This window comes from Dipodomys spectabilis, unplaced genomic scaffold (assembly GCF_019054845.1).
Source record: "Dipodomys spectabilis isolate Male_0828 unplaced genomic scaffold, ASM1905484v1 ptg000043l, whole genome shotgun sequence".
Classification (NCBI taxonomy): Eukaryota; Metazoa; Chordata; class Mammalia; order Rodentia; family Heteromyidae; genus Dipodomys; species Dipodomys spectabilis.
The window spans coordinates 35,655,742-35,677,125 of record NW_024870720.1 but is presented as its reverse complement, the minus strand read 5'-3'; the positions used below and the strand labels follow the sequence as shown (position 1 = coordinate 35,677,125).

Below are 21,384 nucleotides of genomic sequence, written 5' to 3'. Positions count from 1 at the left end.
ATTGTCTGCCCAAGAGAAAGAAAATGAGCAAGAATATAGAGTTTCTTTCTAACTGTTTTCTGTCATGCTTTCAGTTAGATAAGAAAACCCCTGCTATCAGATAAACCACAGCCACCACTCACTTGTACAGACCCTTGTGCTGGACAGTTTAGTTTGCAGATGAATAGCGCACAATTCCTAGCTCCTTCCTGTAGTATGCCCTGAAAACTGCTCCCCAAAGAAGTTCTGGGCTCCCACACATCCTCAGCCCTCTACCTTGTTCCCTCTACCTCAGTCTCTAACCCTGTGCTTGACCCTTTCCTCCTAGCCTAAAGCATTTTGGAACCTGGCCATTTAAAGTTATGAGATGAATCTTTATATACATAGAAGAGGAAGAAGAAAAAGGAGGAGGAGGAGGAGGAGGAGGAGGAGGAGGAGGAGGAGGAGGAGGAGGAGGAGGAGGAGGAGGAGGAGGAGGAGGAGGAGGAGGAGGAGGAGGAGGAGGAGGAGGAGGAGGAGGAGGAGGAGGAGAAGAAGAAGAAGAAGAAGAAGAAGAAGAAGAAGAAGAAGAAGAAGAAGAAGAAGAAGAAGAAGAAGAAGAAGAAGAAGAAGAAGAAGAAGGACACAGGTGGTTCACACTTGTAATACAAATTACTCAGGAGGCTGAGATCTGAGGATTATGGGTTGAAGCCAAATGTCATAGGAAGGTCCATGATATTCAGAAAAAGAAGCAAAAAAGCCAGAAGTGGAGCTGTGGCTCAAGTAGTGAAATGCTTGAACTCATAGATAGTGCCTAGGCCCAGAGTTCAATCCCCAGGACTGCCCCCCCCCCCACAAAAAGCCTAGTGCTGGTGTCACATCTGTAATCCTACTCAGGAAGCTGAGACCTGAGGATCATGGTGTAAAGCCTACTCAGGCAAGAAAATGTGTAAGATTCTTATTTCCAATTATAAAACCCATTAAAAAGCTGGAAGTGACTCAAGTGGTAGAGCAGCAGCCTTGAACAAAAGATCAAGGACATTGCCCAGGCTCTGAGTTTGAGACATAGGACTAGCACAAAATAAACAAGGAAATAAAGAGAAAGCAAGCAAGGGGGAGGGAGGGGGAGGGAGGGAGGTGGGGAGGGAGGGAAAGAGGGAAGAAGGGAGGAAGGAAGGAAGGACAGATAAGCTTGGCACTAATGGCTATGTCTACAATTCTAGCTACTCAGGAAGCTGAGATCTGATGATCAAGGTTCAAAGCCAGCCCATGCAAGAAAGTCTGTGAGACTATTAACTCCAATTTACCACCAGAAAGCCAGAAGTGGAGCTCAAGTGATAAGTTTCCAGGCTTGATGAAAAGCTAAGGAACAGAACTCAGGCCCTGACTTCAAGCCCAAGTACTGGTACTTGCACGTACCACACACACACACACACACACACACACACACACACACACAGAGACACACACACACCAAAAATCTTATGTGGTTCTTCATCAGAATACCCAAGTTCAGGTGAGTGTGGTGCAGGCCTGTAATCCCCACACTTGGGTGGCTGAGGAATGAAGACAAGTTCAAGATCAGCCTGGGCCACATAGTGAGGCCTTGTCTCCAAAAGAGAGAGACAGAGACAGAGAGAAGTGTAGGCATAGAGGTCAGGGAGTACAGTTATTATCAGAGCTGGGGTCATAGTGGGACTTAAGCAATCTTAAGGCTGTGGAAGTCATATGTCACTTTTTGAGAGTCTGACAAAAACCAGTTATTCTCCTCAGAAAAGTACCCAAAAAATTTAGTGTGTACTTGCAGGAGATTTTAGACAAGGGCTAAATGTTGGGTTTTGTTGTTTTGACTGGATTAACAAGAAGTTTCCCTGAGCTGAGAAGCAAAGAGTCCAGTAGTCAGGACAGAACGGTGACAAGAAATCAATAGCCCCATACTTAGACAGTCATCAGGAGCGCTGTGGGGGCGCAGGGAGTTCTGGAAACGAATGGTGAAGGGTTGGAATGGGCCGCATTGGAGAGGAACCTTAGACTCAGTGCTTTGAGAGATAACAGTTTCAAGGAAATAGGCCTGCAGACGAATAGACCTACTGAGCCAGGTTGATAAGGGGCAGGGGCGGGGGGGGGGGGGGGCGGGGGGAGAATCCTGACCATCGGAGGCCAGCCAGGCTGCAATGGGAACCCAAGTTAACCAGGAATCTGTGCTAACCATGGCCCTGGTGGTCCACACACACTCCTGCTGGAGGTCACGGACAAGGTGCCAGGGCGATGTTGGGGGTCTGGGCTGGGCAAGTCACTGAAATGCTAATGAATGGAGTTTTAGGAGGGCACCCGGAGAGAAGCAGGCGGGCTCTGGGCGGGCCGCCTTGAAGTCCCCCCGCGTGCACTGCCAGGGTCAGAAGTTGGCTCCGTAAGATGAAAGGAAACCGCAGGAGCGCACGGAGCGGCGGAGAGCTACCTCCCGCCTGGGGGGCAGGAACACCGTAGCTGCCCCGTGCCCAAACCCAAGGTGTGCGGACCTAGGGTGACAACAGGTCAGGAATAAATAACCACCCGGCGGAGGCGCCCAGCTCCCTCCTGCCTTTTGTTGGGCGAGGAGCGCCAGGCAAACCAGGCATCCACAAAGGCTGGGGAAGGAAGCGGATCGGCCGCCCGCGCCCGGCTCCAGCCCCGGTGACTAGGAGGGACCCCAGGGCTCAGGGAAACGGTGGGGGTGGCCTGAGTCTCGACTCGGGGAGGGTGGGGGGAAACCCCAAGACCAGTCGGGGGCGGGTCCCGGCGCGGCAGGAGGGGGCCGGGCGGCCGGGAGGGCAGATCCCACCCCTTCCTGAAGGAAGCGCCCTCCTCGCCGCGACTGTCGCCGCCGCCGCCGCCGCCGCCGCCGCAGGTCACGGCCCCGCCGGGCGAGCGCGGCCCGCCGCACCCCAGCAGGTAGGCGCGGCGCCCCCCACCTTGCTCCGCCCGGGGGCCGCCGGGCAGCCAGAGGGCGTCCGGCCCGCCGGCTGTGCGCGCAGCCCGGAGGCGGAGACCCGCGCACTGCAGCGGGGCTGGGCAGGCGGCGGGTCCTCCGGGCTGCGGGGGAGAAGCGGAGGAACCCGCTCAGCTCCAGCACCTTCCCCGCAGTGTCGCGAGCCGGGGCCGCCCCGCCAGGAGCGCCGGCGATCGCGACTCCGGGTCGGTGCCGGCTTCTCGCCCTGCGCCCCGAGCGCCGGGCCGGCTTCCCGGGTCCCCGCCGCAGTGCCGCGGCCCCCGCCCGGCCCTTTGACAGGTGTCCCCGCCCGCCGCCGCCGCCGCCGCCGCATCCCTCGGACCCGGGTGGACTCTGGGAGACGCCACCCCGCGTTTGACCTCCAGGGCTCGCTCCCCGGGCCGGGCAGCGGCGGGGAGAAGCCGGCGAGGAGGCACGAAGTTGCTCCGCTCGCCGCTCTGCTCGGACGCACGCACGGGCTCGGTCCGCTTTCTGGGGCGCGCACTCCGGGGAAGAAAGAGGGGGCTCCGGCTTCTCCCCAGGAGGCCGCGCTGGGTGGGTTTCCCGAGGCTCTTCGGTCATCTGTGGTCATTTAAAAAGTCATCAGCTTTGGGGATGATGGAGAGAACCCTTGTTGAGTGGTGTTCCCCTCCTTCAGATGAATCAAGACGAGAATGGGGGCTGTCCCCATTTTCATTTCCTATTCCTTTTCTCCTTCCTCTTCCCTTTCCGTTTACCTCTATCATTTTCTTTTTAGAGCACTTTGTTTTATTCCCCAGCACTTCACTGGTCGTTTTGGTTAGGTTTCTGCCGGTCAGATCTTCGTCGGTTGAGCCAGGGTTGTGACTTGAACGTGAGAACGTTAGTCCGGGTGGAAGGGAAGGCAGAGATTGTGCTGTGACTTCTACCTGCATCCTGCTAGAGAACCGAGTGCTACCTTAACAGGAACAGAGAACAGAAGGGTTCTTGGGATCTCTTGTGGTAACAAAGCCTCAAGGGCACGATTAGTGTCTGTTTCCTCAGTTCTCTGCTTGAATGGAAGACAGGGTTTAATAATGCAGGGCTGTACCTCCTTTCTGAGCCGCAGTTCATCAAAAGGGTAGGGGAATGTGGATGTATAAACTCCACAGTAGCTGGTAATAAGCTGACCTACTTAAACTTTATAGTTCAAGGAAAAATTGTTAGGCTTGTATATGTGATATTTCAGATCAAAGAATATTACATTCTCAACTTTTCAAGAATTAAATCCTCAACTTTTCCTTTCCTGTTTCCTGGAGACACCATGTTTCCAAGATTAACCCGATCTATCTTCTAATGAACAGGAAATGTGAGGGTAGGAATTTTAATGATGTGTCCTTTATATATACATTATTTAATAATTTTTTTGCAAACACCCCATGTTGGAAGCTCTCAAGCTGGACATAATAAATAAAAGGATGAAGAAATTTTGCTGGCAATATTGACTGACAGATCTTATGACTTGGAGCAGACATATGAAAATATTTGAAAAATGCATGTTTGTGGTAATTGGCCATTATCTGCATTCTTCTTTGGATTGGTGTGATTGGCAGTATGGTGTCTTGATAGTAACTGCTCAATTTTTGTGTTTCTCCTCAAATGACTTTCACACAAGTTGCTTTGGAAGGGAGATAGCCATTCTATGGATTTTCTCCCATGAATATGATCATTCTTTATTGTAGAATTACTACAATCCTGCTCACATGACTTTGCAGTGGTGTGTGTGTGGGTGTGTGTGGGTATGTGTTGTGGATGCACACATATGTGCATACACATGCACATTCACTTTGCCTGCTTTATGATGGTCAAGAGGCAGGCACTTTGCTTTCCTCTCTTGGTTCCTGCTGTGGTCCACACCTCTGTGGTGAAGCAGCTAGATGAACAGGCAGCTTGGTGTTTATGAGAGGGGAAAGGCTAGTTGGCCTCATAATCTTAGCTATTTGTGTCACTGTAATCTGGCCATTTGGGAATCCGTTCAGTTGCCAATTAAGCAAGACAAATAAGATAATCTATTACCTGTCCATCTTCCTCTTCTTAAGAAGACTCTGCAGCACTAAGAACCAATACTCACTGAGTGGTTTTTGTGAGGTCCAAAGAATGTGAGCCAGAGTTCTCCAAACATGCTACAAAGTCTGTTATTGAATCTGGCTCCAATTTGATGAAAGAACTAGATCCTGATGTGCAGTAAGTACTTTCCTTATTCTAACTAAAACAGAAGTATTTCCCTACATATGTGTGGGTATGTGTATAAAACTTTTATCCCAAATTTTTTGTTTTTTAAAATTAGTCTAATCACTTTTAGTCAAGTACACAAATCATTGGCACTTGAACAAGTTATTGTTATAATCAAATATTTTATATTTTTTGTGCCAATACTGGGACTTGAACTCCAGGCCTTTCATTCTCCCTTTCAGCTGATATTCTACCATTTGAGCCCTGCCTTCACTTCTGACTTTTTGCTGGTTAATTGGGAATAAGAGTCTCATGGATTTTTCTTTTTCTTTTTTTCTTTTTTTTTGGGGGTCCGGTCATGGGGCCTGAACTCTGGGCCTGGGCGCTGTCCCTCAGCTCTTCAGCTCAAGGCTAGTGCTCTACCACTTGAGCCACAGCACCACTTCTGGCTTTTTTTCTTTTTGGCTTATGTGGTGCTGAGGAATAGAACCCAGGGCCTCATGCATGCAAGGCAAGTGCTCTACCACTGAGCCACCTTCCCAGCACCAAGAGTGTCATGGATTTTTCTGCCCAAGGTGGCTTTAAACTGTGATCCTCTGATCTCAGCCTTCTGAGTAGCTAGAATTATAGGAATGAGCCACTGGTACCCAGTCCAAATATCTTCTGATATGTTTAGATTTGGGGAAAAATCATTAGTGGTAATAGAAAATCTTAACACAAAGAGATTTTAGGTCAGTTGGAATATTTTAAGATAATAATGGAATCTTTGGTATTTACTGTCAAATTCAATCCTACACTATTCTGAGTCAAGCCAGTTCTAGTAGGTAGGACTCAGAACTTTTACCAAGTAAGAAATGAGCAGTTTCCATAGTATTTATAAATAGCCCTCTCTAGATCAGCACTGTCCAGTAGAACTTTCTCCAGTGATGGGAATAATCTGTAAATCCAATACTTAGCCATAAGTCCTATGTGGCTATTGAGCACTTGAAATAAGGCTAGTGCAGTTGAGGGACTCAATTTTAAATTTTATTTAGCTTTAATTAACTTAAATTAATTAAACAGGTTCAATGACTACTGCATTGAACAGAGCAGTTGTAAGTTTCTTCCACTTAGCTCCTATAGAGATATATTTAGTGGCAATTATTCTCTAATTAGAAGAAAGAAAAAATTTGCACTGATAGTGTTTGGAATTAAGATTTGATTCAGTCATAGAAAAGTTATATAAAAAAGCACTTATATTTAGTCTGAAAAAAGTACTTTTTGCTGAAGTTCAATTCGACTCTTTTTAGTATAGGAGTTTGAACTCAGGGCCTCACACTTACTATACAAGCATTCCACCACTAGAGTTCTATCTCCAGGCCTTTTTGCTTTAGTTATATTTCATATAGGGTCTTGAGTTCCTACTCAGGCTAGCCTGGACAGAGATCTTCCTATTTACACCTCCCAAGTTGCTGAGATCATAGATATATGCCACTATTCCTAGCAAGAGTTTGCCTTTTTAAATTTCCATATCTGCCAGCAAAAAAAAAAATCATCACCCAGAGTTATTTGGATATGTGTATGTGTTAATGAACTTAAGAATGATTTGCTCCTTTGCTTTGTAGATGATTCATTGTAGAGTCAGGGCTTCAAGGCAGGAAGGAGAAAAGCAGAGAAAAGTAGAATGTAGGTGGTTATGCACACCTGTTCTTTCCCTAGGCAAATGGTCACAGAGGCCCTGTGAGAAGTCTAACAAATGGGTACTCCTGGCTCAAGGAGCAGCTGGAGGCTGAAACATCTGCTTTGATGGGCCTTTGTTGTCTAATTTCTTTCCTTTAGGCTTCAAGCCCATATCCTCTTACTCAGCCCAGCCTGCAGGGCTTACCAAATTCACTTACAATATAACCTACCATTGCTTTTAGTAAAGCTATTAAAATGGGATTCGATTTAGCTTCTTCCATGTTGTTTCCACTTCAAAACTAATTGGCCTTGATTAAAACCAATATTTTGACAGTGGAGAGGGACATATTTTTAATTAGACCATTTCACAAGACATTGCCTGTCATATTTCTTGAATAAATAACCCTCCCTTACCCAGTGTAGTGAGTGACCTTAGATATTTCTCTCCAGACCAGGGCTCAGGCCAGGTCTTGGGGTATCCCCATATCTGGGGGGAACATTATCTTTAAGAAAATTATTTATAAATGTTCCAAGTGTGCTTAGGAATGCTAAATAAAGTACAGGTTAAAGTAGACCCAATATTGTCTCTGCTCTGAAGATACTAAAATTTATTGTCTATTCTACAAGGGATGCCTGAATAAACTTAGGAAAGTTCCAGATAGCTGGATAGATAGATAGATAGATAGATAGATAGATAGATAGATAGATAGATAGAGATATAGATAGATAGACCATCTATATCTATCTCTATAGGTAGAGCATGTTAAAGCTTCAGAAATTAAGCACATATACTGAACTTTTAAAAAATCATCATTGGTGTTTTCAAAATGTTGCTTCATATAGCACTATAGTACTTTTCAAGCTGCAGGTCCTGAATCTTGAGATCAATTCAACCAATGCGGATCAGCAGTTTTCTTATGAGACAGTGTAAAGTACAGCACAGATCTCTGTGTGTCCTTCTTAGGGAATGTTACTAAAGTTGGATAAAACTTTTGGTTCAGCCAGGCACTGGTGGCTCACACCTGTAATCCTAGCTATTAAGGAGGCTGAGATCTGAGAATTGCAGTTCAAAACCAGGCCGGGCAGGAAAGCTGGTGAGACTCTTATTTCCAATAAACCACCAGAAAACTGGAAGTGGCACTAAATGTCACTTTCATTAATCCCCCATTTTTACTACACTCTACATTATTTATGTTTTCAAAATCAGTTCCTGTCAGTGCCTCATAACATACTTTTAATAAGAGTATGGAGAGTATTTGGGAGTATAGCTCAGGGGTAGGAAATTTGCCCAGTATCCTAGGCCCTAGACCATACCTCAGCATGGAAACAAAAAGAAAGAGAGAAAGAGAGAGACAGAGACAGAGACAGAGACAGAGAGACAGAGAGAGACAGAGAGAAAGAAAGAAGGAAAGAAAGGAAAAGAAAGAAAGGAAGACAATAGTGTCTTAAGAATTTCTTATCCAATGAGATGTTTTGCATGCTGATTCATACCTATAATCTTAACTATTCAGGAGTCTGAGATCTGAGGATAGCCATTCAAAGCCAGCCTAGGCAGAAAAGTCCACGAAGACTATTTCCAATTAATCACCAAAAAGCCAGAGATAGAGCTCAATGATAGGGAGCGAGCCTTGAGCACAAAGCTTCCAGACAGCATCAAGGCTCTTCATTCAAGCTCGAGGATCAGCAAGCCACTCACACCACACACACACACACACACACACACACACACACACATACACACGCGCGCGCGTCTTAAAATTGAGACTGGAAGGCTTTTCTTCAGCGCAATCTAGAAAATAAAACATCTAATTCTTTACGGAAGTAGATTTGAGTTTTTCTTTAAAGGCAAACTATAAACGTAACTAATCATTTATCCAGAGACTCTACCAGATGGACTAGAATAGGTAGCAACTTGCTTCATGCTTACTCCCTTTCTTAAATTCAGAAACTGTCTTTGACATCCTAAAATCCTGAAGATAATCAGATTTTCTTCAAGGCCACAGAAGCATACATCTTTTCTTTCTGTTTGTTTCTTTATTTGTGCTGGTGCTTGAACTCAGAGCCAGAACATTCATTCTCCTTTAGCTTCTTCACTCAAGGCTGACACTGTACCATGTGAGCCACACTTCAAGGTTTGTTTGTTTTTTCTGGTTAATTAAGATAAGAATCTTGCAGACTTTCCTGGCTGGCTGGCTTTGAACCACAATCCTCAGATCTCAGCCTCCTCAGTAGCTAGGATTACAGGTATGATGCATCCATCTTGATGTATAGTGACATAATTTTGTCTTAGAATACAAAGAGGTGAGATGAGCTGTCTTTAAAAAATACACTAAAAGTCCTGTAACACTTTTTAACAAGTATAGACCAAATTTAAGAAGTAATTGTGCCTGGAGGAAATTAGCTTGCAGTTTAAGTGGTATTTTTAATTATGAAGCTATTATAATGAATTTATAATATCAGTCAACTGAATGTAAACATACATGTTTCCAAACCTAGCATAACCTTACAGTTCATCAAGTATTTTATTTTATTTATTAATTTTTGTGTGTATGTCCTGATACTGGGCTGAACCTCAGGCTCTGGTCACTGTCCTTTAGCATTTTTGCTCAAGACTAGCACTCTACCACTTTAACCATAGTTCTACTCCTAGATTTTTGCTGATAATTGGAAATAAGTCTCATAGACATTTTTCCCCCATACTGGCTTTGAACCTAAATTCTTAGATCCTCAGCCTCCTGAGTATCTAGGATTACAGGCATGAGCCACCAGCCGTTGGTAGACATTTTATTTTTTGAGATGTAGGTCTCTTTCCATTATATTTTGATACTTTTGATGACTTAGCTGTCAATGAAATATTTTAAATGGCATTAATTGGGAGTTTAAAACATAAATCATAATTGTGTGTGGCTAAAATGATAACTACTCTGTTTTTTTCAATACTGTGGTTGTCAATTATTCCCCTCCTGTTGATTTGTGAATGAATAGATGTTAATGAAGATATATTTGCGTCATTATAAAGCAATACAAATACAACTATTACTTTGTGTTTTCTAGAAGAATTTGTACACTAAAATTAGAAGACATTGGTAATGTTACTGTCCTGGAGTTCTTTTTATTGGGGGGTCCGGTCGTGGGGCCTGAACTCTGGGCCTGGGCGCTGTCCCTCAGCTCTTCAGCTCAAGGCTAGAGCTCTACCACTTGAGCCACAGCACCACTTCCGGCTTTTTTCTTTTTGCTTATGTGGTGCTGAAGAATCGAACCCAGGGCCTCAGGCATGCAAGGCAAGCGCTCTACCACTGAGCCACCTTCCCAGCCCTGTCCTAGAGTTCTTAATGGAAATAGATCTTGCAGTGTCTCGAATTCTAGTCTTGCTGAACTTAACATCTATTTGTTAGAAATACTCACAACTGGGGCTGGGAAGGTGGCTCAGTGGTAGAGCTTGCTTTGCATGCATGAAGCCCTGGGTTCAATTCCTCAGCACCACATAACCAGAAAAAAAGCTGGAAGTGGCGCTATGGCTCAAGTGGTAGAGCGCTTGCCTTGAGCTGAAGAGCTGAGGGACAGTGCCCAGGCCAGAGTTCAGGCCCATGACCGGACCCCCCCCCCCCAAAAAAAAAAGAAATACTAACAACTCAGATATGTCCATGCATTGTGGGAACAGTGTTAGGGCAACAAGTTTTATTCTTTTTTGGGTGAAATAAGGAGGTCAGGTCTGCCTGGCACCATATTGGCCACATGGTGGATGGTAGGGTCTGGTACTAGAGGAAGAAATGCCCCCCCTACCCTGCATGATGAGGGAAGAAAACCCCCCGGCCCATCATTTGCCTCCTAGGTGTTGGGTATACCCCTATCCCTGGAGGCAGGGGTGGGCATTTGGCTGATAGGTTACTGAATCTATCAGTGCTTGGGACTGGGAATTTCCTGAGAATCTACCCCCTATGCTTGGACCAACCTAACCTCCAGGATGCCTGCCACGTGTGATCCCGTGATTGTCTCCAGTCATCATGGCATCTCATTCAGCTCTCCATTGGAGCTGAATTGGCTTGTTGGTATTGTTTTTTTATTATTTCTTTCCTCTTTAGCATGTTTCCTAGCTGTGTTATGTGTATTTGCGTGCTGCAGGCCTTTGTAACCACTGGCTGCCTGAGGCCTGTTAATTGTATAATAAAGACTCCAATATTCTATATTTCAAAATGTGGCTTCTGGGATGATTCACCTTACAACATGATATGGACCCACATACCTTGCACTTCAAAAGTACGTTGTTACTGAAAATTTACTCAGTCTTGCCCATGACAGCACAATGCTGTCTTGTAATTTTAGCAGTGAACACAATTGCTCTTGAGAAAACTGATTATCTTTCTTATGACATTTGGATTGGTGTTTCTCCATATTTGGTTTCAGCTTATAGATGGCACAAAGGAACAGATTACTATTTCATTCATACTCAACCTTTAGTTTACCTTTAGTGTCAAGGTAAAGACAAATATTTTCCATTAACTTATTTGTAGGAAGGATAAGGTAATAATTAATAAAGCACATCCTGGAAGTTCAGCTACTTTGAAGACCTAGCTACTTTGGAGGCAGAGATAAGGGGATTGAAGTTTAAAGACAGCTTAGGTAAAAATAGAATGGAGTCACTGGACTCCATTCTCAGCCAATGGCTAGGTGTGGTAAAATGGACCTGTTATCCCAACAATCAGTGGCTGTGTGAAATACACCTGCTATCCCAACTAAGGGGGAAATGCAATGGCTGGGCACAATGGTATGTTATCCCCAGCAACAAGAGGTATGACTCAAATAGTAGCAAGTTCAAGGCCCTGAGTATAATCCCTAGCACCACCAAGAAAGAAAAGAGGAAGAGAGGGAGGGAGGGAAGGTAAAAGAGAGAGAGGGAAGAGGAAGGAAGGAAGGAGGGTAGGAAGGAAGGAAGCAAATCACTGACCACTGCACTGGGAGGAGCAGCAGGCAACCTGGGGCATAGGTTCTCAACCCATTGCACAGTTAAAAGCACCTGAAGAGTATAGAATAAAGCTGTCTCAGGACAGCTTTTTTTCCTGCTGTTCTTCCTTCTTGTTTCTAACAGGTTGAGTTCATTTTTATTTACATAGGAACAGAGAATTGTTCTGGATGGTAACCACACCCCTACTGAGCACCCAAGAGCTAGAAAAGGCCTTGGGAAGGCACGTAGTTTATTTCTTAGTCTTGGTCTTGGTATGACTATGGCCTTCTCAGAAGGATGAGATGAGTTCATTCCACTTTCAGTGTATGAATATTTTATATTAGTCCTTGACAAATTGTCTTTCTAGGCCCACTTCACATGGCTTCCAAGTCGTTCCTTGAGACTCACTGCAGTCTTTTCTAACAACTCATTTGTTTGTATGTTGCTTATTTATGTCTCCTTCCAGTTAAATCATTGTCTCTTTGTGATTAGAAGTTATATTATATAATTTTGTTTCATTTCGGAGCATTTGATTGCCCTGGACTCCAGCCACATCCTCTACAACCACATCCTCTGCTTAAGTATTAACCGGATTGTTTCTACACCAAAAGTGTTTAGTAACTAGCATAGAGACCATGTGCCTCACAAAGCACATGACATCTACTGTCTCATGTGTTATGGACTGAGTTTTGATTAATTCACATTTTACTACCTTTGTGTGGCTATTGGACTGCACGGTTGTAGATTGAACATAATGGCTTTGTGTGATTTTGCCTCTTATGCTTTCTGAGATTCTATGCCCTTCCTGTGAACTGTCCAAATGGACCACTCACTCCTGGCAGACAGAAGTGATAGCAGTTTTTAATGAACTGCTACTTTGGACAGTGCCACATGCCAGGAGGAGCAGCAGATAACCTGGGGCATAGGTTCTCAGCCCCAACTGCACAGTTAAAACACCTGAAGAGCTATAAAATTGAGCTGCACCCTAGATCATTTAAGACAGAATCTTGGGAGTTTGGATCTAAATACCAAACTATTTTTTAAAGTGCCCCAGATAATTTTATCATGCTTCCCTAGCTGGTGAAGTAGATCATGTGCCTCCCTGTTCCCACATGGAACCCCAGAAATGCCTTATGGAAATATTTTCCAAGAAATGGGCACACGAGGCCAGAAGCTGGGGGCTCATGCCATAATCTTAACCACTCAGGAGGCAGAGATCTGAGGATAGAGGTTTGAAGCCAGAAAAGTCCCAGGGAGACTCTTATCTCCAATTAACTACTCAAAAACCATAATGCAACTGTGGCTCAAAGTAGTTGAATGCTAGCCTTGAGCACAAAGGAATAGCACCCAGGCCCTGTGTTCAAGCCCCACATTGACAAAGAGAGACAAAGAGACACGCACAGAGAGAGAGAGAGAGAGAGAGAGAGAGAGAGAGAGAGAGAGAGAGAGAGAGAGAGAGAGAGAGAGAGGAAGAAATGGACACACAAAGATTAGTGAACCCCAATATTACCTAAACAGGAAGACTTTGTCTTGTCTTATCTTCAGTGATGAAGACTTGGATGTTTTTTTCCCTGGCTTCTCTAGCAACAAACACTCACTTAGCCAGCGGGACCACTGTGCCAATTTATAGATTACAGAGGTTAGCTTCAAAACTGATGAGATCTACACTCTTCCAGCTCACATGTCCAGTGGTTTCTATTTATATATCCAAAATATATTTATGGAGTGGCCACTGTGTGTTCACTCTAGCAGAGAGATAGTAAACCGTTAGACAGTAGGATAAATAATAGAAACATCATAGGATACTGCAAGACATCCAAAAAGGGATTCTGCAAGAATTCCAGAGGTGGTGACAGCCAACCTGAATCTTGTAGGGTCAGAAGAGTAATCATATATGTACCATGTGATTTTTTTTGTTGCTTTGTATGTTCCTCCCCCACAGTATAACCCCTAGTTTCACTGTATTTGATGTCGGTGCCCTGAACCTTGTATATATACTTCTCTAATTTGGGGAGGAAAAGGGAAAAAAACCAAATGCTTAAACAAGGATACAGGTTGACCCATTGTAACAAAGAGATGTACAAGACACTATGTTGAAATGAACTTTACAACTTCGGGGAGGCAGAGGGATAGTTGTGGAGGTGGGAGGGAAGGAATGGTAGGGGAAAAACAAAGGAGGAGGCAGCAATGCTCAATAGGAAATGTACCCATTACCTTGCTCATGTAACTGTAACCCCTCTGCATAGCTTTTTTTACAATAAAAAATGTAAAAAAAAAAGGGGGGGATTTAAAAGAGAGCAGACACCTCTGGGGTGAGGCGCTGGCTAGCATGTGTCCCTCAGACAGAATGTTATAGGATAGCTCCCTCTTCTCAAAGACTCCTCCTACTTCAGCAGATATTTTGTGATGCTGGAGATTAGACTCAGGACCTCTAGTTTGTTAGGCAAGCACAATACCACTTGAACGTTACCTCCATCCCATTTTTCCTGATTATTTTTGAGGTAGAGTCTCACTTTATGCCTGGACCAGCCTGGGCTATGATCCTCTTACCTGTGTTTCCCCGTGTTGGTGGGATGACAGATGCACACCACTGTGCCAAGCGATTATATATCTACTTTGCCTGGATGACAAGGGCATGGTACTGCACCTAACCACTGGTTGAGATAAAGTCTCACCAACTTCCTTTTTTTGCCTGGGCTGGCCTTGAACCATGACCTTTTGATTTCTATTTCTCAAGTAACTAAGGTTACAGGTTTGAGCCACGGTTGTGGGGCTTGAACTCTGGGCCTGGGTGCTGTCCCTCAGCTCTTCAGCTCAAGGCGAGCGCTCTACCACTTGAGCTACAGCGCCATTTCTGGTTTTCTAGTGGTTTATTGGATATAAGAGTCTCATGGTCTTTCCTGCCCAGGCTGACTTTGAACTGAGATCCTCAGATCTCAGCCTCCTGAGTAGCTAGGATTACAGGTACAGGATCTCACTGTGTAGTCTGAGCCAGCCTCTAATTTGAGATTCTCCTGTGTGTACCTCCCAAAGATTATAGGTGTGTACCACCCTACCAGCTTGTCTTTTTGTGGAAGGCTTATTTCACTTAATATAATTTCCTGAAATTTACCCACATTGTGTCACGTCTTTGAATTTCCTTTCTTTTCAAAGCTAGTATTATTCTACTATATGCATATAGTACATTTTAAAGTTCATTTTGTCACTATATGTGAATATACATTATATATACATATGTATACACATGCAGACACATTATAGCAACACATACATATAAAAAATTACCCATAAACCAAGGGAAAATGAAATAGCTATTTCAATTCAAACTCTACTATTAAAATAAAGGACTGTGTAAACTTGGGGGAAAAAAGATTACCCATAAAAATGTAACAATGGGGGCCGGGAAGGTGGCTCAGTGGTAGAGTGCTTGCCTTGCATGCATGAGGCCCTGGGTTTGATTCCTTAGCACCACATAAGCAGGGAGTGGCGCTGTGGCTCAAGTCGTAGAGCGCTAGCCTTAAGCTGAAAAGCTGAGGGACAGCGCCCAGACCCAGAGTTCAGACCCCTCGACCAAGAAAACAAAACAAAACAACCCATAACAATGGGCAGTAGTTTTCTCTAAATTCTACATGTAAAAGAAAACTTTCTTTTTCCATTTCTTTTTTTCTGATTACTACTTTTGTTGCTTGTTTCTTTGCTTCAGTACTGGAAGTTGAAATCAGGGCCTCACACATGGTAAGCACATGCTCTATGTTTGAGCCAGGTCTATGGCTTATTTTGTTTTTATATTTTATTTTTGACTTGCCCTGGCTGGCATTGGACAGTGATCATCCTACCTCTAATTCCCAAGTAGCCCATGCCACCATCCCCAGATTCTGCTTTTTGAAGTATTACATGAGTGTATTTCCCTCTAGTAAATGCTAAGTGAGACAACCCTTCAGAGACTGTAGGCTATGCTATAATTGCCCGCATAGCTGGTACTGCTCACCTCTCTAGCTCATCATTTGCCACTCATTGCCTGACTCATGACACACTGAACAACCACACTGGTTCCTGCACACACAAGTGGTCTGATGCTGCCAGTGTGCATGGAAAGCCTCCCACTTGCTCCATAAAAGCCTCCTACCCACCCAAAGCCTCAGATCCCTGGAGATCCAGTTCAATCCTCCCTGCCTGCCCTCACCAGCCTCAGTGCTGGGTTACTTTCCTCTCTTAGCTCTCTAGTTTATGTAGCAATCTCTGCTCATGCACCTGTTGCCATGTAGAGCTGCAGCCTCTGTGTGTCAGAACTGCAGGACATTTAGAAAGGAAGCTGGAAACAGACTTGCCCTGGGGCCTTGCATTCCACTCTACCTTGCTGACCCTTGTGTGAACAGTGTAAAGATTCTTACAATATTTTGCAAATAGATGTTATTAAAAGTAAAGTGGAAAGGGGTGCTGTGGCTCAAGTGGTAGAGTGCTAGCCTTGAACTGAAGAGCTGAGGGACAGTGCCCAGGCCCAGAGTTCAGGCCCCACGACCGACAAAAACAATGAAATAAGAAAATAAAATCAATAATAAAAATAAATTGGCTATTAAGATAAATGCAAACAGATTTTGTTTTTGCTTGGGTGCTGGGGCTCCAATTTAGGGCCCTTCACTCTTACCTGGCTTTTTCACTCAAGGCTAATACTCTCCCACTTGAGCCATGCCTCCACTTCTGGCTTTTCTCTGGTTAACTGGAGATAAGAGTCTCCATAGACTTTTGTAACCAGTCTGGCTTCAAACCACGATCCTCGGGTCTCAGCCTGCTTTGTCCAGCCACATTTTTATCTGAAGGATTCTGGTGAACTCCTGCCCTTGTCCCTGGTTAGGTAGGCTGTACCTGGTCTTCGATATAGATACATCTGTTTGATGAGTGAGTACCTACTCATTGTTTTAAAAAAAGGTGGTAGCTCCCTATGACTAAACTCCTCTTTCTTACATTTGCAGAGTTTGTCAGTCTGTAAATAGGAGATGTTCAGAGGCAAAGGAGGCTTTTATAATCATTCTCCAGTAGTGGCCAGATGCTTATACTACCTGCATTTTGACCCCAACCAAGACCCTTTGGGAGGATAAAAGAAGTTGAAAGATCTGCCACTGCATAACTATGGATGCTATGTGTAAGCCCCCCTGTTTAATGAATCCTTGCTGCTTCAATGTTACCGGCTATGCCTGAGGTGTGAGAGGCAGTTACCATGGTACTGTGGCACTGATGCTTCACCCAGAAAACCTGAATGGACATCAAAACCTAATTAAATGAAGCTCACAGGAAACTGCTGTTAGGGGGTTTGAGACGATTTTCTTACACTGCAAGAAATCACTAGTAAGGAAGAAGGAGAATGTAAACCAGCCTTGATTATAACAGAGCTGAACTGATGGAACACATCTTCAGCTCTCAGCCCACAGAGGATTCTTGCAATTTTCCTTAGGAGAAGTGGCTCAGTGTGAGGGACTTTGCCAGGGTCTGTTATTTTTGGAAGATGGATCATTTCATGTTTAAAATGATGAATCTTTCACAATACACCACATGTTGAGCCAAATTGGTAGCCTGTGTGTCTGTGTACTGAAGTCCCAACCTCTTTCTTATTTTGATATCTTCTTCGTACAACTTTTTGTGTATGTTGACTAGATTATATGGTCCTGGCTTTGATATTGCTTCCTTCAGTTTTTGTTTTCATGTCTGACTAGGAGGTTATTTAAAAAATGACAGCATTACTTAATGTTAATTATTAGACTGTAGATGTAATATCAGCACTTAAGACCTAGCCTAGCCAGATGGGGTAGTTCACACCAATAATCTCGGAACTCAGAAAGTAGAAATAGGAGGATCATAACTTTACTATATAGCTCATAGCAAGACCTATCTCAAAAAAAGGAAAGAGGGAAGGAGGAAAGGAGGAGAAAGAAAGAAGGGGAAGAGAAGGAAGGGGAGGGAAAATAAGGGAAGGGGAAAAGAGAAGAAAAGAAAAGAGAAGAGAAGGGGAAGGGGAAGGGAAGGGAAGGGAAGGGAAAGGAGAGGAGAGGAGGAGAGAGGAGAAGAGAGGAGAGGAGAGAACTTAATCCCTTTCTATTCTGGTGATTTAGATGAGCTATTTATTAAAGCTTGGAGTTTCCAATTTTCATCAGTCAAATGTGGATTTACTTGTCTATCTCACTTTTTAAACTTAAGTCCTTGAGAATAGGGCTGTGGCTCATCCATCATTGGAAATTCAATACATGGATGGGGCCTGGCAGGTAAGAACTCTGTATATATTGGGCGATCCATCTTACCTACTTCCCAGGCTGTTTGAAAGAGCAAGCAGGATGCACACACAAGAATCGAGTGCAGTGTTAAGAGCACAGGCCCTGGAGTCAGACTCCCCAGACCCAGGGGGTGACCCTGACTCCCAAAATCCCAGCAATGTGACATGTGGGCATTACTTTTGTGCATCTGTAAAAGTCTCCCTGGGTTATGGTGGGATGGAATGTATCTGGCAAGGCACATAGTAAGCACCATATGTGTACCAGTTATGAATATAGCACATGAGAGGGCTTGCAGGGGGTTAGTCACGCATAGGTGACATTTGTCTCATGAGTTTTGACAGCAATTAGACTAACATTAAGTACCTTCAGTCCCTCTTAGATAGCAGGACAGCATTTACCCCTGATCCACAGGGGTTTGCTCCAGGACCTCTCCATTGGCTATCTTAAACTAGGCGGACACTCTCCCACTTGAGCCACTCTTCCAGTTCTGTTTTTGATCCTCCTGCTCTCAACCTCCTGAGTAGTTGGTGGTGTGCACCACCAACACTCAGCTTCCTCCTAGTTTTGTTTTGAGGACTAACTTTACACATGAAAGAATGATAATGCTTGATGATCTGAAAGATAGAATCTTTCCATTCCTAGGCCTCTTGCATAGTTTATAAGGAATAAGCATTAATTTCAACAAATGTTTTTTCACTTTCCTTTGAGCTGATCTTTGACTTACTAGTGTATTCTTTTCAAAGTCACAACTATTTGTGCAAGTGACAAACTCCTTTAGGTCATGGGGGGATTTTTTTAAATTTATTTTTTATTGTGAAAATACTGTACAGAGGGGTTACAATTACATGGGCAATATAATGAGTACATTTCTTATCAAGCATTGTAGCCTCCTCCTTTGTTTCCCCTTCCCATCCCTTCCCAGCCACCCCCTGCCCCATGGGAGGATTTTTTAAAAATCATAATTATCAACATTAATTGGCAAGAGGCAGAAATAAAAGCCTAATTAGAAGAAATATAGAAATAGGATTGTTGTCTGTAACAATAAGATTGAGGATTGATCCAAGTATTATTAGAACTGATGAGTGTTGGTATAAAAGGTTGGCTAAAACATGAAAATCCAAATTGCCTTTAGTTACAGAGAAAAAAATTTGAAGGTTGTTTCTCCTATTGCTTAGAATTATTTTTCCAATTTATCATTGATCTTTTAATTGTACAGAAGTTTAGCCTTATGTGGTCAAAGCTATCAGTATTTCTTTTGTGTTTAAACTTAAGAAAATATCTTCCTATCTAGATATTAGCTAAATATTTTTCCTAAGTTTACTAGTTAATATTTCAAGTTTTATATTTTATTCCTTAGTTCACCTAGAATTTATGAACTTGAGGATCTAAATAGATGGTTTTTATACCCATTTAAAAATTTATTTTCTGGGGGCTGGGAAGGTGGCTCAGTGGTAGAGCACTTGCCTTACATGCATGAGGCCCTGGGTTCGATTCCTCAGCACCACATAAGCAAAAAAAAAAAAAAAAAGCCGGAAGTGGAACTGTGGCTCAAGTGGTAGAGTGCTAGCCTTGAGCTGAAGAGCTGAGGGACAGCGCCCACGCCCAGAGTTCAGGCCCCACAACCGGACTCAAAAAAAAAAAAATTATTTTCTGGGCTCGGAAGGTGGCTCAGTGGTAGAGTGCTTGCCTTGCATGCATGAGGTCCTGGGTTTGATTCCTCAGCACCATATAAACAGAAAAAGCTGGAAGTAGCACTGTGGCTCAAGTGGCAGAGCACTAGGCTTGAGCAAAGAGCTAAAGGACAGTCCAGGCCCAGAGTTCAGGCCCCATGACTGACCAAAAAAATTTTTTTTCATTTATTAAATAATTTTTTTATTTTCTTTTTTCATTTTTTTATCTTGAAGTAGTTGTACAAAGGAGTTGCCATTCAACAAAGCAGTTTGTGAATACAATATTATCTGGATCAATATTACCCCTTTCAACATTCTTACCCTCCCCACCCACGCTTTCTCTTGCTCTTCCTACGTTGGATTTTTGACTGCACTCTTACTGATTTCTTTGAAGCAGTTGATGTCAATCACAGGGAACTTTTACCCCTTGGGACTTCTGACAATGTCAGATCTCTGTTGGTTATCACAACAGAGATTGGGCCTCTGAGCATCTCAGAGGCAAGGCAAGGGTTGCCATGCCCAGATCAGTCCCTTCAGAGCAGGCCATGGGCCAGAACAAATTATCAGTAGTCTCAGTTGAGAAATACTTTTTTTAAGTTTCTCTTAGCATCATGGGCTTTTCCCATCTTAGATAGTGTTACATATATAAGCCACGGCTTCTTATTACTTCAGCACCTGCTATAAGAGGCCTAGCTGAGAAATTACCCAGCCTCAGGACAGTGCCTGAATTTCCTTGGGCTCACCTTGAAGCCTTTTCTAGTTTTAGTACATCTTTTTCTATAAAGGCCATAGCTCATGATTGGGACTTGCATGGTCACTCCTTGTATTGGTGTTTATTATATCTCAGAGGTGTCTTGTGTCCTGTATATCTCAGTCCTCATCTGAACTGGTAATATCAGACCACCATATTACATTAGACCATTGCAAACCACCCCAAATTGCTTTGAAAAACAAATGCCACAATGTTCTGGCAACACTAACTGGATATAGAAACAATTACTCCATATTTTAGGATAGGAGTTAGGAGTTTGTCTTAGAGCTAGGTAGTCTTTGATTTGCTTCTTGTTTTTTTTTTTTTCTCCAAGATGTTATTATTTTATTACTAAAGCTTATGATATACTTTATAGATGTATTTTATATCTAGGAAACATGTGCAAGGGCAGCAACCTCTGTGGACTTTTATGAAACCTGCATAAAATTGTGGTTGCCAAAGTTTAACGCATTTTAGAATCACACGGGGAGTGTGGTAAGAAGACAAGACTCCTCCCCACCCCCATATCAGTGGCTCATGCCTGTAATCTTGGCTACTCAAGAGGCTAAGATCTGAGGATTGCAGTTCAAAGCCAGCCCACCAAGGAAAATCTATGAGATACTTATCTCCGGTTGATCACCAAATGCCAGATGTAGAGCTGTAGTGCAAGTGGTAGAGTGTCAGACTTACTCAGAAAACAAAACAAAACTTAAGGACAGTGCTCCCCCCTCCCCTGCCACCCACCCACCCACCCCCCCCCCACACACACACAGAGGTCTCTTGAAAATTTGCCCTCTCTTCTAATTCTGGAAGATGGGCTAAAGCTGGAGAGTCTTCATTTTAATGAAAATCTGCAGTAATCTTCAATCCATTTACAGAAAACACTGATGCAAAATATTTTACCTGTAATTGAGTTTTTTTAAATGCCTCTCCATCTTTGGGGGGGGGGCATCTTTTTTTTAATCTTTAGCAAACCTTTCCCT

General features: G+C 43.7%; 1 protein-coding gene across 2 annotated transcripts in view; it reads left to right on the top strand.

Annotated features, from left to right (window-relative positions):
- The first annotated feature begins 2,393 nt into the window (after positions 1-2,393).
- Tmem150c (transmembrane protein 150C) overlaps positions 2,394-21,384 on the top strand; it is a 68,898-nt gene continuing 49,907 nt past the window's right edge. Inside the window, exon 1 of one of the 2 annotated variants that reach the window (XM_042678196.1) lies at positions 2,394-2,467. The gene's annotated coding sequence lies outside the window, so the exon portion shown is untranslated. Of the gene's footprint in view, positions 2,468-2,832; positions 2,890-21,384 lie in introns of those variants that run through there. The other variant, XM_042678195.1, reaches the window with a different exon arrangement.